A 16,636-nucleotide genomic window follows, 5' to 3' on the forward strand; every position below is an offset into this window, starting at 1 on the left:
ATGGGGGCACCTTGGGGGCCTCAGACCGGTGAGAACAGTTAGAACCACCTTGAATATGCACTTTTCTGCAGGATACCCCTACCTCGTGATTCGCTCGTGACTGTTCGTGGATGAGTGAATTGTTTGTGTATAGGTTTATGTGATATTGTTTGTGCACTAATAATAAACCTCGTGATAAGGTCTAAGAATAATCCCCATGCATGAAAATACCATGACATGAGAGGAAAGACCATGTGTGGAAATATAATAAAAGTGAGGAGCATGTACATCATTACCAATAAGACATCATGCATCCTCATAAACCATGCATTTTAGGTTCACCAATACCTCTTGACATGAGTAAAAGAGACCCATAATTATCGAGATTCTCCGTTGGGGAGGGATCATAAGTCAAGAAGGGTGGTAACACTCTGTTTTAAAAAGGCAGCGCCTTAAAAATGGAGGGTTATCAAGCTCATGTCAAGAGCGTATTCATTCCATAAAATAAACTAATTAAACATTCATTTTAGAAAGTGGCTGGTCATCTCTCTGTCCTCACGCGCGCGCAGAAAATCAAGAAGATGGACGCGTTGGAGGAACAAAATAAGAAGCTTACAGCTGAGCTCTCACAGCTCAAGGAGCAAATGGCGCAAATGATGGAACTCATGCGTCACCACAACATACACGGGGCTGAGCACAGTGACCATGAGTCCCATCATGTTGGAGGAAGAGTGGAACAAGAGCTGAAAAGTGGGAAGCTAGCTAAACCTTCCCAATCATTTAAAGCTAAGAAGACCTTTAGGAAGAAGAAGGAGAGAGGAGTCAATGCCGTAAATATTTCTTCATCTTCTTCCACTTCGAAGTCAGGAAAGTCGCAATACAACCCTGTGAAGAAGTTTGATAAACTTCCGACCACATATAGCGACCTCCTGCCGAAGCTAGTGGAAGCACGTCTTCTAGCTTATGTTCCACCAAAGAAAATGGATCCACCCTACCCCGATTGGTACAATCCACAAGATAAATTTCTATACCATTCGGGGGCACCGGGGCATTCAACGGAGAACTGTAGAGCTCTCAAATATAAGGTCCAAAACCTTATCGATGCTGGGTGGATCACTTTTGATTCAACAGCGCCCGACGTGAGCAAGAATCCTCGGCCAAAGCAGGATTAGAGAGAAGAACAAGCCACGATAGGGCCCCTTCATATTTCTCTTTTAGGGACTCATGATCAGTACCCGAGATCATGAGAACCTTTTCATGTAAATAAGGGTTTTTGTACAGTTTTAATACATATCAATAAAGAGGCATTTTTCACATATCATTCTCTCTTTTGTTCTTTTCTCTCTTTCCTCATTAACATTAATAATTCTAAACCTAAACAGAACCAATAAAATAATTATGTCTGTAATTGTTCGCTCTGACCGGGATCCGAAAGTTGAGGATGAATGGGTTGAGTTGGACAGTGATGAGGAGGCCATCTCTCCGGATCTGCAAAGACCGCTAGATCAAGAAGCTCGTCTACTCCAACCGTGTCAAGAAAAATTGGAGACTGTGAATTTGGGGCAGGGCCGAGAGATAAAAGAGGTCAACATTGGGACCCATATCAGTGATGAAATAAGGACACATGTTTCCGCTATGATTATAATGAAATCATTCTTTTTGCTTCTTTTCTTGCTTATAACAAAATTCTAAACCACATTATTTTTAAACCTGTTTGAATAAACATGAATGAGGTTAAAATCATCTTAATAATAATAAACCCACATCATTTTTATGTGGAAGTGTGTGTGACAACTTGGAGCACCTTCCCTTGGCCTTGACAAGTGCCATCATGGGTAAAAAGAAATCTTTCAAAATAAAAGAAGCTCGGCAGGAAACTCAAAAAGGGGACTGCGCAAAAATAAGAGCAAAAGACCCGCTAGGAATCCCACGAAAGGGTGACCTAGGCAAAAGTTAGGGTTACGAAAATAAACAAAAACAAAGGTCCGCTAAAACGCCACAAAAGGGTGTTTTAGGCAAAAATAAGGACAATCAAAAGACAAAAATAAATCCATGATGGTACCATGAACCGAATTCAAAAAGAAAGGTTCAAGGGAAGTTATCTAAGTTGTCAAATCACAACGTCAATAAACAAAGATTTTCTTAACTTCATAAGTGTTTAATCAAACAAAGCCTAAACACATAAGCCTACCTTGGCCAACCATTCTTATAAAAACCATTTTTGAAAAATAAATCCCCTCTAAAACACAAACTTCAGAACAAAAAATATCTTTCCTTTCTTTTCTCTCTTGTCCCAAATGATTTTAGAATAATCTAGTGGAAGCATGGAGAAATAAATCATCACTGATAATGGATCTAATCTGAACAACAAAATGGTGGAAGAACTGTGCCAAGAATTCAAGATCCAACATCGTAACTCTTCCCCATATCGGCCGAAGATGAATGGGGCAGTCGAGGCAACCAATAAGAACATCAAGAAAATAGTGCAAAAGATGGTTGTCTCATTTAAAGACTGGCACGAGATGTTACCCTTCGCTCCTCATGGCTATAGGACTTCTGTACGCACATCTACAGGAGCTACTCCATTCTCCCTCGTCTATGGGATGGAGGCAGTTCTACCCGTCGAAGTCGAAATACCTTCCCTAAGGGTAATCATGGAAGCAAAACTTTCCGAAGCAGAATGGGTTCAAAGCCGGTATGACTAGTTGAACCTCATTGAAGAAAAACGGCTGAACGCCATATGCCATGGTCAAGCCTATCAGAGGAAGATCAAAAAGGTTTTTGACAAGAAAGTCCACCCTCGAGTCTACCATGAGGGAGAGTTGGTAATGAAGAAATTGCTACCAACTCAAAAGGACAAAATCGGAAAGTGGGCCCTAAATCACGAAGGACCATACGTGGTAAAGCGAGCTTTCTCAGGAGGAGCATTGATCCTCACAAACATGGATGGAGAAGAACTTCTATACCTAGTCAACGCTGACGTGGTAAAGAAGTACTACGCTTGAAGACGTTGCTTGCATAGGCCCGCTAGGATGAAAACCCAAAAAGGGCGTCCTAGGCAAAAGTTAGGGCAAAATAAAAAGCCCGCCAGTACAAGGGTACTAGGCAAAACAAAGGCGAATTTATCCCCGCTAGGATACGTCCTAGACAAAAATTAGGGGCAAAAGAATAAGATGCAAAAACAAAGCAAGCAACGATCACTTGAATCGAAAACCGAAAGGCGGATCAAGTGATTATCTTCTAGAAGCAAGCGTCTTGCAGCATCTACACTCCTGGCTCAGGCATCTCACCCGAAGCAATTAGGGGAGCGTAAAGAGCAACAATTACAGATATAATTGTTAAGCCCAATGTATATAGCTTACCTTGGCCAGCCATTCTTCAGAAATTTCCTTCTGTATATCTTTCTGTAAAAACACTTGTAAATATCAATAAAATATCTATTCATTTCTCTTCTCTCTTGACCATGTGATTATGCCTCTAAAATTGGTATTTCATAAAAATTGTACGAAATTCCTTTAATAATCAGTCAATAAAGAAAGTTGGAGGGGTTCCTATAAAATCCGTAATCTCCTGCATAAAAGGCTCACAAAAATATTCCCTCACGTCGACGACAGAAATTCCTCCAAAGAAGAAGAGGATAGGGAGAGCCATTCATTTTCTAAAAAACATCAACAAAATTAACTTGCATTTTTGTGCATCACACACACATTAGTTGCACATTCAAAGACCTTATCATGAGGCAATTGCATAAAATAGAAGAAATAGAAAAATTGCTTGTGTATGACAGCAGTCAACAAAAAAGGCAAAAATACAGAAAAAGCCAAAAAAATGACAAAAAAGGCAAAAGATTTAGAAAATCAATCGCATCGTACAGAATAACTGAGCCTGGAGAGGCTTGCCGAAATAATACTCGTACAGAATAACTGAGCCTGGAGAGGCTTGCCGAAATAATACTCCCACAGAATAATTGAACCTGGAGAGGCTTGCCGAAATAATACTCTCTCAGAATAACTGAGCCTGGAGAGGCTTGCCGAAATAATACTCCCTCATCAGAATAATTGAGCCTGGAGAGGCTTGCCGAAATAATACTCCCAGAGATATCTCAGCTTCCACTCATGGGCCAAATTCCCCAGTGAGAGCTATCAAACCAAGATCAGCAAGATTCCCCAAGGAAGGCTTGATCATCCAAACAGAATATCCAAGTCGAAAGGACTCATACTTCCTCAGTGGAGAATAGCTTTCCAACTCATGCAATGAGTGAAGCTAAGCCTGAAGAGGCTTTCTAAATAACACTCTGGGATATATAAGAACTTCAAATCCCCAGTCGCCTACTAAGAGGCATCCCTACAAAAAGCAAACATCAATAACCATTCCCCAAGCGGAATCCGGCACTCAGCCGAACACCAAACATCAAGATAATTCGCCTACTCAGAGGCACTCCTTCAAAAAGAGGAAAAATCGAAAAAATCAATAAATATTCCCCAAGCGGAATCCGGCTTTCAGCCAATCACTGAACATCAAGATGATACGCCTAACAGAAGAGGCTAATCAAAATCAATGACAAAATCCCCAGCGGATAATAGCCTACACAGAGGCAACAAAACCAGAAAAACAAAAAGAGTCGCCCGAATAAGGATAACCGGGATACTCCACCATCGTCGAAAGGACGTCAGCCAATCATAAGGCATCGCTCACATCAGAAAGAGCATCTTCGTGTCTACACCCTAAGGAAACAGAAATTCCTCAATGGGTACCAACTACGCAATGGAAATTTGGGACACAAGAACCTATGAGTAACTGCACATCCCCTAGACGGATCCCTGCGTTATCCAGCCCTCAGTGGCACAAAAATCAAAAACAATCGTCGAAGCAGCATCGTGGACTGTGGAGACAAACTTATCTCAAAACCCTGGAGAGGGCAAACTCAGCTGCCCATGTTGAGAGGCAAAACCCTGGAGAGGGCAAACTCAGCTGCCCATGTTGAGAGGCAAAACCCTGGAGAGGGCAAACTCAGCTGCCCATGTTGAGAGGCAAAACCCTGGAGAGGGCAAACTCAGCTGCCCATGTTGAGAGGCAACACCCTGGAGAGGGCAAACTCACCCTGGAGAGGGCAAGACTCACACTACCAAAGTGATCAGAAGCACCGAGGTATGCAAACCCTGGAGAGGGCAAACTCACCCTGGAGAGGGCAAACTCAGCTGCCCATGTTGAGAGGCAAAACCCTGGAGAGGGCAAACTCAGCTGCCCATGTTGAGAGGCAAAACCCTGGAGAGGGCAAACTCAGCTGCCCATGCTGAGAGGCAAAACCCTGGAGAGGGCAAACTCAGCTGCCCATGTTGAGAGGCAAAACCCTGGAGAGGGCAAACTCAGCTGCCCATGTTGAGAGGCAACACCCTGGAGAGGGCAAACTCACCCTGGAGAGGGCAAACTCACCCTGGAGAGGGCAAGACTCACGCTACCAAAGTGATCAGAAGCACTAAGGTATGCACAAGCCTGGAGAGGCGACGACTAATACTCACCCTGGAGAGGGTGTCGCCACCGGCCCGAAACGGGCTTTCGGCATTCGCGAAGGATGGTTGGACTCTTTTATTTGTTTAAAAATATGGAGTGCTAGAATGACTTATTCTCAAACTGAGACCTTGTCAAACGAGCAATTTTATTAAAAGGCTCACCAATCCATGTTAATCCCAAGCGGGACCCTCCATGGATTAGCGGTTTTCATAAAAAGGAAGGGTTCATGGAGTCGCCACCAATGTTTTACTCAAAACATTGGAAAAAGAAATTTAAGGCAATCGATTCAAAAATCGACTTCGGCCATGACAACCAGAGTCGGGTAAGGGAGTCGGTTACGCGTGGGGAAGGTGTTAGCACCCCACAGCGCCCCTTTCGGGTTCCCTATGACAGATTATTTCTAAAAATAATAGTGCGAAATTACTAAATTACCCCTATTTATTCTAAACAATTATAACTTAACTATCTACATGATGACAGTTAAATATACACACAGAAAACAGTAAAAGGAAGGTCTTAAGAAGAAACCTTTGAAGCGTGCTTTTATATTCAAGTAAAACTGGGAAGCTTTTTGGCGTTCCCTCGCTCTACAAGCCCGCTCGCTCCCTCCTAGAAAATTTTAACTATGGAAATCCGAAGGATTTCCCTTCGACTCAGTTCGAGACTCAAGCAAAAAGCTCAGAACTCGAGAACTTTGTCGGATCAACTCTCCGAGTGATTTCTAGGCAGAGCACTGCTCAAAAAAACCCAGAATACTCAAGAAGAGGGTTAAAACTCAGTGTAAAAGTGTCGAATGACGTCCAAATGACGTCTTATTTATAGGGAACAGGCGCAATACGGGCCCTAGAGTCAATACGGCCCGTATTGAAGTTTTGAACTACAATACGGCCGTATTGAGTTCAGTGCGGCTGTATTGAAGTTCAGAAACTTCAATACGGCCGTATTGAGTTCAGTGCGGCCGTATTGTAGTTCAAAATGTTCAATACGGCCGTACTGAACTTTTGGGAGGCCGTATTGGGCTTTATTCCCTCCAATTCCTTATTTTGAGCTATTATAAGACCTCTAGACCTACAGAGAATCCTCCTAGGGCCTTCCATGAGTCCTTCTGGCTGACTTTCCTTCAGTCTTCAAGAGTCTTCAAGCTTTATTTCCGACCCGGACAATTTTAGGGGTCTACAGCTGCCCCCCCTTTACTTAGTCAAACGGCCTTTTGGGTGTACCGTTTGATAAGTAATGGAGTTGACCCAATTGTCCGGGGAATAAGCCATTCTTCCGACTTGTAGTGTCTTCAGGTGGGAAAATTGTTGAGTAGCCTCTCCAGGTTGAGTTTGCCCTCTCCAGGGTGAGTATTAGTCGTCGCCTCTCCAGGCTCATGCATACCTCCGTGTTCTTGACAACCTCGGGGTAGCTGAGTACCCGCCTCTCCAGGCTATACCAACGTGTTCTTGACAACCTCGTGGTAGTTGCATACCTCCGTGTTCTTGACAACCTCGGGGTAGCCGAGTACCGCCTCTCCAGGCTATACCAACGTGTTCTTGACAACCTCGTGGTAGTTGCATACCTCCGTGTTCTTGACAACCTCGGGGTAGCCGAGTACCCGCCTCTCCAGGCTATACCAACGTGTTCTTGACAACCTCGTGGTAGTTGCATACCTCCGTGTTCTTGACAACCTCGGGGTAGCCGAGTACCGCCTCTCCAGGCTATACCAACGTGTTCTTGACAACCTCGTGGTAGTTGCATACCTCCGTGTTCTTGACAACCTCGGGGTAGCGTGAGTTTTCCCTCTCCAGGGATTTGTGATGATTTTGTCTCCACAGTCCACGATGCTGTTTCGACGATTGTTTTTTGATTTTTGTGCCACTGAGGGCTGGATAACACAGGGATCCGTCTAGGGGATGTGCAGTTACTCATAGGTTCTTGTGTCCCAACTTTCCATTGCGTAGTTGGTACCCATTGAGGAATTTCTGTTTCCTTGGGGTGTAGACACGAAGATGCTCTTTCTGATGTGAGCGATGCCTTATGATTGGCTGACGTCCTTTCGACGATGGTGGAGTATCCCGGTTATCCTTATTCGGGTGACTCTTTTTGTTTTTCTGGTTTTGTTGCCTCTGTGTAGGCTATTATCCGCTGGGGGATTTTGTCATTGATTGTGATTAGCCTCTTCTGTTAGGCGGATCATCTTGACGCTTGATGTTTGGCTGAGAGCCGGATTCCACTTGGGGAATGATTATTTGTCTTTTGTGATTTTTGAAGGGGTGCCTCTGAGTAGGCGAGTGGGGATTTAAAGTTTATATATCCCAGAGTATTATTTAGAAAGCCTCTTCAGGCTTAGCTTCACTCATCGCTTGAGTTGGAAAGCTATCCTCCACTGAGGAGGTCATAGTCCTTTCGACTCGGATATTCTGTTTAGACGATCAAGCCCTCCTTAGGGAATCTTGCTGATCTTGGTTTGATAGCTTTCACTGGGGAATTTGGCCCGTGAGTGGAAGCTGAGATATCTCTGGGGAGTATTATTTCGGCGAGCCTCTCCAGGCTCAATTATTCTGATGAGGGAGTATTATTTCGGCAAGCCTCTCCAGGCTCAGTTATTCTGAGAGAGTATTATTTCGGCAAGCCTCTCCAAGCTCAATTATTCTGTGGGAGTATTATTTCGGCAAGCCTCTCCAGGCTCAGTTATTTGATGCGATTGATTTTCTAAATCTTTTGCCTTTTTTGTCGTTTTTGGGCTTTTTCTGTGTTTTTGCCTTTTTTGTTGGCTGTTGTCATACACAAGCAATTTTTTTATTTTATGCAATTACCTTATGATAAGGTCTTTGAATATGCAACTAATATGTGTGTGATGCACGGAATGTAAGTTTTATTATTTTGTTAATATTTTCAGAAAAAATGAATGGCTCTCCCTATCCTCCTCTTCTTGGAGGAACTTCTGTCATTGACGTGAGGGAATATTTTTGTGAGCCTTTTTACGCAGGAGATTACGGATTTTATAGGAACCCCTCCCATTTTCTTTTATTGACCGATTATTAAGGAATTTCATACAATTTTTTAGAAATACCAATTTAGAGGCGTAATCACATGGTCAAGAGAGAAAAGAAATGAATAGATATTTTATTAATATTCACAAGTGTTTTTACAGAAAGATATACAGAAGGAAATTTCTGAAGAATGGCTGGCCTGGGTAGGCTATTTACATTGGGCTTAACAATTATATCTGTAATTGTTGCTCCGTATGTTCTCCTAGTTGTTTCGGGTGATATGCCTGAGTCAGGAGTGTAGACACTGCAAGACGCTTGCTTCTAGAAGATAATCACATGAATCGCCTTTCGGTTTTCGATTCAAGTGATCGTTGCTTGCTTTATTTTTATGTCTTATTCTTTTGCCCCTAACTTTTGCCTAGGACGTATCCTAGCGGGGGTGATTTTGCCTTTGTTTTGCCTAGTACCCTTGTACTGGCGGGCTTTTTATTTTGCCCTAACTTTTGCCTAGGACGCCCTTTTCGGGTTTTCATCCTAGCGGGCCTGTGCAAGCAACGTCTTCAAGCGTAGTACTTCTTTACCACGTCAGCGTTGACTGGGTATCGAAGTTCTTCTCCATCCATGTCCGTGAGGATCAGTGCTCCTCCTGAGAAGGCTCGCCTCACCACATATGGTCCTTCATAATTTGGGGCCCACTTTCCGATTTTGTCCTTTTGAGCTGGTAGCAACTTCTTCATTACCAGTTCTCCCTCATGATAGACTCGAGGGTGGACTTTCTTGTCAAAAGCCTTTTTGATCTTTCTCTGATAGGCTTGACCATGGCATATGGCGTTCAGCCGTTTTTCTTCAATAAGGTTTAACTGGTCATACCGGCTTTGAACCCATTCTGCTTCGGAAAGTTTTGCTTCCATGATTACCCTCAGAGAGGGTATTTTGACTTCGACGGGTAGAACTGCCTCCATCCCATAGACAAGGGAGAATGGAGTAGCTCCGGTAGATGTGCGTACGGAAGTCCTATAACCATGGAGAGCGAAGGGTAACATCTCGTGCCAATCTTTAAATGAGACAACCATCTTTTGCACTATTTTCTTGATGTTTTTATTGGCTGCCTCGACTGCCCCATTCATCTTTGGCCGATATGGGGAAGAGTTGTGGTGTTGGATCTTGAATTCTTGGCACAGTTCTCCCACCATTTTGTTATTCAAATTGGATCCATTATCAGTGATGATCTTATCAGGAATACCGTATCTGCATATCATATTCTTTTTGATGAAGGATGTTACCACCTTTCGGGTCACATGAGCATACGATGCCGCTTCTACCCATTTGGTGAAATAGTCAATGGCCACAAGAATGAATCTGTGCCCGTTGGATGTTTTCGGCTCAATGGGTCCAATAACATCCATGCCCCACATTGAGAATGGCCAAGGCGAAGCCAATACGTTGAGTGAGGTTGGTGGGATATGAATGTTGTCGGCGTATGCTTGACATTTATGGCATTTTCGCACATATTGGTAACAATCCTTTTCCATGGTCGACCAATAATATCCCGCCCTGAGGATCTTTTTAGCCATTGCGGGCCCGGGAATGTGGGTACCGAAAACCCCCTCATGAACTTCTTTGATCATGTTTTGAGCTTCGACTTGGTCTACACATCTCAACAAGACCGAGTCATAATTTTTCTTGTAGAGGGTTTCGCCGACTAGCAAAAATCCCATGGCCCTTCTTCGGATATGCTTCTTGTCATTATCACTGGCCATATCAGGATATTCCCCTTTTGTCAAATATTGCTTGATGTCATGGAACCATGGATGATCATCAACTACTTCATCTATCAGAAGGCAAAACGCTTGCTTATCATGCCTCCGGATATTGATGATGGGCATTTCATGCTCATTATCCAAGGCAAACATTGATGATAGTGTAGCAAGAGCGTCGGCAAACTGATTTTCCTCCCTTGGAATGTATTCAAAGATGACACTTTGGAAGAGTTGTGTCAAATCTTTGATGTGCTCAACATATGGTATCAATTTGGGATTTCGGACTTCCCATTCACCTCGTAATTGGTAGATGACTAGGGCCGAATCACCAAACACTTTGAGCTTTAGGATACCATTGTTGATGGCTGCTTGGATTCCCAACGCGCAAGCCTCGTATTCTGCCATATTGTTTGTACAATCGAAGTTGAGTCTTGCCGTTATGGGAATGTGCTTTCCTTGTGGAGAGATTAGCACTGTGCCAATCCCTCGTCCAAGCATGTTGGAGGCTCCATCAAAATACATGGTCCATGCATCATCTTTAAGCTCTTCATGTTGTAAATGCATTATATGCTCATCGGGGAAATCATCCTGAAGGGATTGGTAGTCGTTGGTCGGCCCATGTGCTAGGTAATCAGCTAGGGTGCTGCCCTTGATGGCCTTTTGTGTGACATGTATTATGTCAAATTCTGATAACTGTACTTGCCATCGGGCAATCTTCCCAGTGATTATTGGTTTGTCGAACACGTACTTGATTGGATCCATTTTGGAAACCAACCAAGTAGTATGCCTTATCATATACTGCCTGAGCCGTTGTGTTGCCCACGCTAATGTACAGCATGTCTTTTCTAATGGCGTGTAGCGGGTTTCATAATCAAGAAATTTCTTGCTCAAGTAGTAGATGGCTCGTTCTTTCTTTCCAGTTTCGTCCTGTTGTCCTAGCACAACTCCCATGGACTCATCAAGCACAGTTAGATAGAGGATCAATGGTCTTCCCCCGACAGGCGGCACCAATACTGGTGGATTGGCCAAGCACTGTTTGATCTTATCAAAAGCTTGTTGACAATTCTCATCCCACGATTCAGAATGATTTTTGCGCAACAGCCTGAATATCGGTTTGCACGTGTCAGTCAACTGTGCGATGAACCTTGCAACGTAGTTCACCCTGCCGAGGAATCCTCTTATTTCTTTCTTGGTTTTAGGAGGAGGCATTTCCATTATTGCCTTTACTTTATCAGGGTCCACCTCTATGCCTTTTTCACTGACAATGAACCCGAGAAGTTTACCTGACCGAACTCCGAAAGTACACTTAGCCGGATTTAGCTTAAGCTGGTACTTGCGAAGCCGATTGAATAATTTTCTCAAATATTGGACATGGTCCATCTCATCTTTTGACTTTGCGATCATGTCATCCACATATACTTCAATTTCTTTGTGGATCATATCGTGGAATAACGTCACCATCGCTCGTTGATAGGTGGCACCCGCATTCTTGAGTCCAAAAGGCATTACCCTGTAGCAAAAAGTACCCCAGGGTGTAATGGAGGAAGTCTTCTCGCGGTCTTCCACATTCATCTTGATTTGGTTGTACCCAGAGTACCCATCCATGAAGGAATAGAGTGTGTTTGTGGCTGTATGATCCACCAATGTATCGATGTATGGTAAGGGAAAATCGTCCTTTGGACTAGCACGATTAAGATCCCTGTAGTCAACACAAACTCTAACCTTTCCATTCTTTTTAATGACCGGCACTATGTTAGCCAGCCATTCGGGATACTGGGATACAATCAGGAATCCCGCGTCTAATTGTTTTTCTACCTCCTCCTTGATCTTTAAAGACCATTCGGGCTTGACTCGTCGGAGCTTTTGTTTGACGGGTCGAAACCCTTCTTTCAGTGGTAATTTGTGCTCGACGATATTAGAGTCCAAACCGGGCATATCATGGTACGACCATGCAAATACATCTTTGTATTCCTTTAACAACTGGATCAATTGCTCCCTTATTTCATCACTGATATGGGTTCCAATATTGACCTCTTTTATTTCTTGGCCTTGCCCCAAATTCACGGTCTCCAATTTTTCTTGATGCGGTTGGAGTAGACGAGCCTCTTGATCTAGCAGTCTTTGCAAGTCCGGAGAAATGGTCTCCTCATCACTGTCCAACTCAACCCATTCATCCTCAACTTTCGGATCCCGGTCGGAGCGAACAATCACAGACATAATTGTTTTATTGGTTCTGTTTAGGTTTAGAATTTATTAATATTAATGAGAGAAAGAGAGAAAAGAACAAATGAGAGAATAATGTGTGAAAAATGCCTCTTTATTGATATGTATTAAAATTTGTACAAAGACCCTTATTTACATGAAAAGGTTCTCATGATCTCGGGTACTGATCACGAGTCCCTAAAAGAAAAGAAAAATATGGAGGGGCCCTATTGTGGCTTGTCATTCTCTACTCCTGCTTTGGTAGAGGATTCTTGCTCACGTCGGGCGCTGTCGAATCGAAGGTGACCCACCCGGCATCAATAAGGTCTTGGACCTTATATTTGAGAGCCTTACAGTTCTCCGTTGAATGTCCTGGTGCCCCCGAGTGGTATAGGCATTTATCTTGTGGTTTGTACCACTCGGGATAAGGTGGATCCATCTTCCTTGGTGGAATGTAAGCTAGAAGATGAGCTTCCACTAACTTCGGCAGGAGGTCGCTATATGTGGTCGGAAGTTTATCAAGCTTCCTCACAGGGTTATACTGCGACTTTCCTGACTTCGAAGTGGAAGAAGATGAAGAAATGGTTATGGCGTTGACTCCTCCCTCCTTCTTCTTCCCGAAGGTCTTCTTAGCTTCGAATGATTGGGAGGGCTTAGCTAGCTTCCCACTTTTCAGCCCTTGTTCCACCCTTTCTCCAATGGTGATGATGTCCGAGAAGAGTGTTGTCGTGTTCCCTATCATTTTGTCATAATAGGGACTGGTCAACGAGTTTATGAACAAGGACACCGTCTCCTTATCCGACAGCGGAGGCTCTATCTGTGCCGCCAACTCCCTCCATCGTTGGGCGTACGCCTTGAAGGATTCATCTTTTGTCTTACTCAAGGCTTGAAGATCGGACCTATCGGGTGTTAGGTCGATGTTATACTTATAGCGCTTGAGAAAGGCGTCGGCCAACTGCCTCCATGTGCACACTTGATTTCCATCCAGCTGCATATACCAATTGAGTGCGGTTTCAGCCAAGCTCTCTTGAAAGCAATGAATTAAGAGCTTTTCATTGGTAGCATATGCAGCCATTTTTCGGCAATACATGGTGAGATGACTTTTGGGGCAAGTCGATCCCACATATTTTGGGAAATCTGGCACTTTAAATTTGGGAGGGAATTGGATGTCCCTCACCAAGCACATGTCGGCGGCATCTTTGATGTCAAAATCATGCCCCTCCATAACTCTTAGCCGATCCTCAAGAGCATGGAATTGTTCCTTTGAAACCTCGGGCTCTTTAATCATGATCCCCGCCCCAAGGGGTACAGCTCGTGGAGGTTCTTCCTCGTGCTCCTCCTCCTCATGATGATGGGACTCATGGTCACTGTGGTGAGACCCATGTACATTATGATGACGCATGAGTTCCATCATTTGCGCCATTTGTTCTTTGAGCTGTGAGAGCTCGGCTGTAAGCTTCTTATTTTGGTCCTCCAGCGCTTCCATCTTCTTGATTTTCTGCGCGCGTGTGAGGACAGAGAGATGACCAGCCACTTTCTAAAATGAATGTTTTAATTAGTTTATTTATGGGATGAATACGCTCTTGACATGAGCTTGATAACCCTCCATTTTTAAGGCGCTGCCTTTTTAAAACGGAGTGTTACCACCCTCCTTGACTTATGATCCCTCCCCAACGGAGAATCTCGATAATTATGGGTCTCTTTTACTCATGTCAAGAGGTATTGGTGAACCTAAAATGCATGGTTTATGAGGATGCATGATGTCTTATTGGTAATGATGCACATGCTCCTCACTTTTATTATATTTTCGCACATGGTCTTTCCTCTCATGTCATGGTTTTTTCATGCATGGGGATTATTCTTTAGACCTTATCACGAGGTTTTATTAATGCACAAACAATATCACATAAACCTATACACAAACAATTCACTCATCCACGAACAGTCACGAGCGAATCACGAGGTAGGGGTATCCTGCAGAAAAGTGCATATTCAAGGTGGTTCTAACTGTTCTCACCGGTCTGAGGCCCCCAAGGTGCCCCCATTATAGGGACCCAATTCCTCTCGTCGTAAGTCGATGGAAAGCTCCAACGCACTGTCGGACTCGAGTTCATGGTTATCACCTTGAGTGATGCTTTCCGACAACGGTCTACGGGCACCTATAGACCCATTCGACAACCGGCCGTACTAACATCCACTCCCTATGGCTTACCACTCATGCCCCCGGGTATAGAGGGAACTGTTGTGTGCAGTTTTTATTTCAAACAATTGCGTAAAATTAAACATACAACAGTTATTTAAAGCCAAATAGATAAAAAATATTATCATACAAGCGAGGGGTAATGAAGTAATTTTAACTATTATTTGTTAAAAATAATCTGTCACTAAATGGGACTGACTCTCGAGGCTTCCCCAGTGGAGTCGCCATCTGTCGCCACCGGCCCGAAACGGGCTTTCGGCATTCGCGAAGGATGGTTGGACTCTTTTATTTGTTTAAAAATATGGATTGCTAGAATGACTTATTCTCAAACTGAGACCTTGTCAAACGAGCAATTTTATTAAAAGGCTCACCAATCCATGTTAATCCCAAGTGGGACCCTCCATGGATTAGCGGTTTTCATAAAAAGGAAGGGTTCATGGAGTCGCCACCAATGTTTTACTCAAAACATTGGAAAAAGAAATTTAAGGCAATCGATTCAAAAATCGACTTCGGCCATGACAACCAGAGTCGGGTAAGGGAGTCGGTTACGCGTGGGGAAGGTGTTAGCACCCCACAGCGCCCCTTTCGGGTTCCCTATGACAGATTATTTCTAAAAATAATAGTGCGAAATTACTAAATTACCCCTATTTATTCTAAACAATTATAACTTAACTATCTACATGATGACAGTTAAATATACACACAGAAAACAGTAAAAGGAAGGTCTTAAGAAGAAACCTTTGAAGCGTGCTTTTATATTCAAGTAAAACTGGGAAGCTTTTTGGCGTTCCCTCGCTCTACAAGCCCGCTCGCTCCCTCCTAGAAAATTTTAACTATGGAAATCCGGAGGATTTCCCTTCGACTCAGTTCGAGACTCAAGCAAAAAGCTCAGAACTCGAGAACTTTGTCGGATCAACTCTCCGAGTGATTTCTAGGCAGAGCACTGCTCAAAAAAACCCAGAATACTCAAGAAGAGGGTTAAAACTCAGTGTAAAAGTGTCGAATGACGTCCAAATGATGTCTTATTTATAGGGAACAGGCGCAATACGGGCCCTAGAGTCAATACAGCCCGTATTGAAGTTTTGAACTACAATACGGCCGTATTGAGTTCAGTGCGGCTGTATTGAAGTTCAGAAACTTCAATACGGCCGTATTGAGTTCAGTGCGGCCGTATTGTAGTTCAAAATGTTCAATACGGCCGTACTGAACTTTTGGGAGGCCGTATTGGGCTTTATTCCCTCCACTTCCTTATTTTGAGCTATTATAAGACCTCTAGACCTACAGAGAATCCTCCTAGGGCCTTCCATGAGTCCTTCTGGCTGACTTTCCTTCAGTCTTCAAGAGTCTTCAAGCTTTATTTCCGACCCGGACAATTTTAGGGGTCTACAGAGGGCAAACTCACCCCGGAGAGGGCAAACTCACCCTGGAGAGGGCAAGACTCACGCTACCAAAGTGATCAGAAGCACTGAGGTATGCACAAGCCTGGAGAGGCGACGACTAATACTCACCCTGGAGAGGGCAAACTCACCCTGGAGAGGGCAAACTCACCCTGGAGAGGGCAAGACTCACGCTACCAAAGTGATCAGAAGCACTGAGGTATGCACAAGCCTGGAGAGGCGACAACTAATACTCACCCTGGAGAGGGCAAACTCACCCTGGAGAGGGCAAACTCACCCTGGAGAGGGCAAGACTCACGCTACCAAAGTGATCAGAAGCACTGAGGTATGCACGAGCCTGGAGAGGCGACGACTAATACTCACCCTGGAGAGGGCAAACTCACCCTGGAGAGGGCAAGACTCACGCTACCAAAGTGATCAGAAGCATAGAGGTATGCAACCCTGGAGAGGGCAAGACTCACGCTACCAAAGTGACTAGAAGCGCGGAGGTATGCACGAGCCTGGAGAGGCGACGACTAATACTCACCCTGGAGAGGGCAAGACTCACGCTACCAAAGTAACTAGAAGCGCGGAGGTATGCACGAGCCTGGAGAGGCGACGACTAATACTCAC

Source organism: Cajanus cajan, chromosome 6, assembly GCF_000230855.2.
Source record: "Cajanus cajan strain Asha chromosome 6, NIPB_CcT2T_4, whole genome shotgun sequence".
NCBI classification, from domain to species: Eukaryota; Viridiplantae; Streptophyta; class Magnoliopsida; order Fabales; family Fabaceae; genus Cajanus; species Cajanus cajan.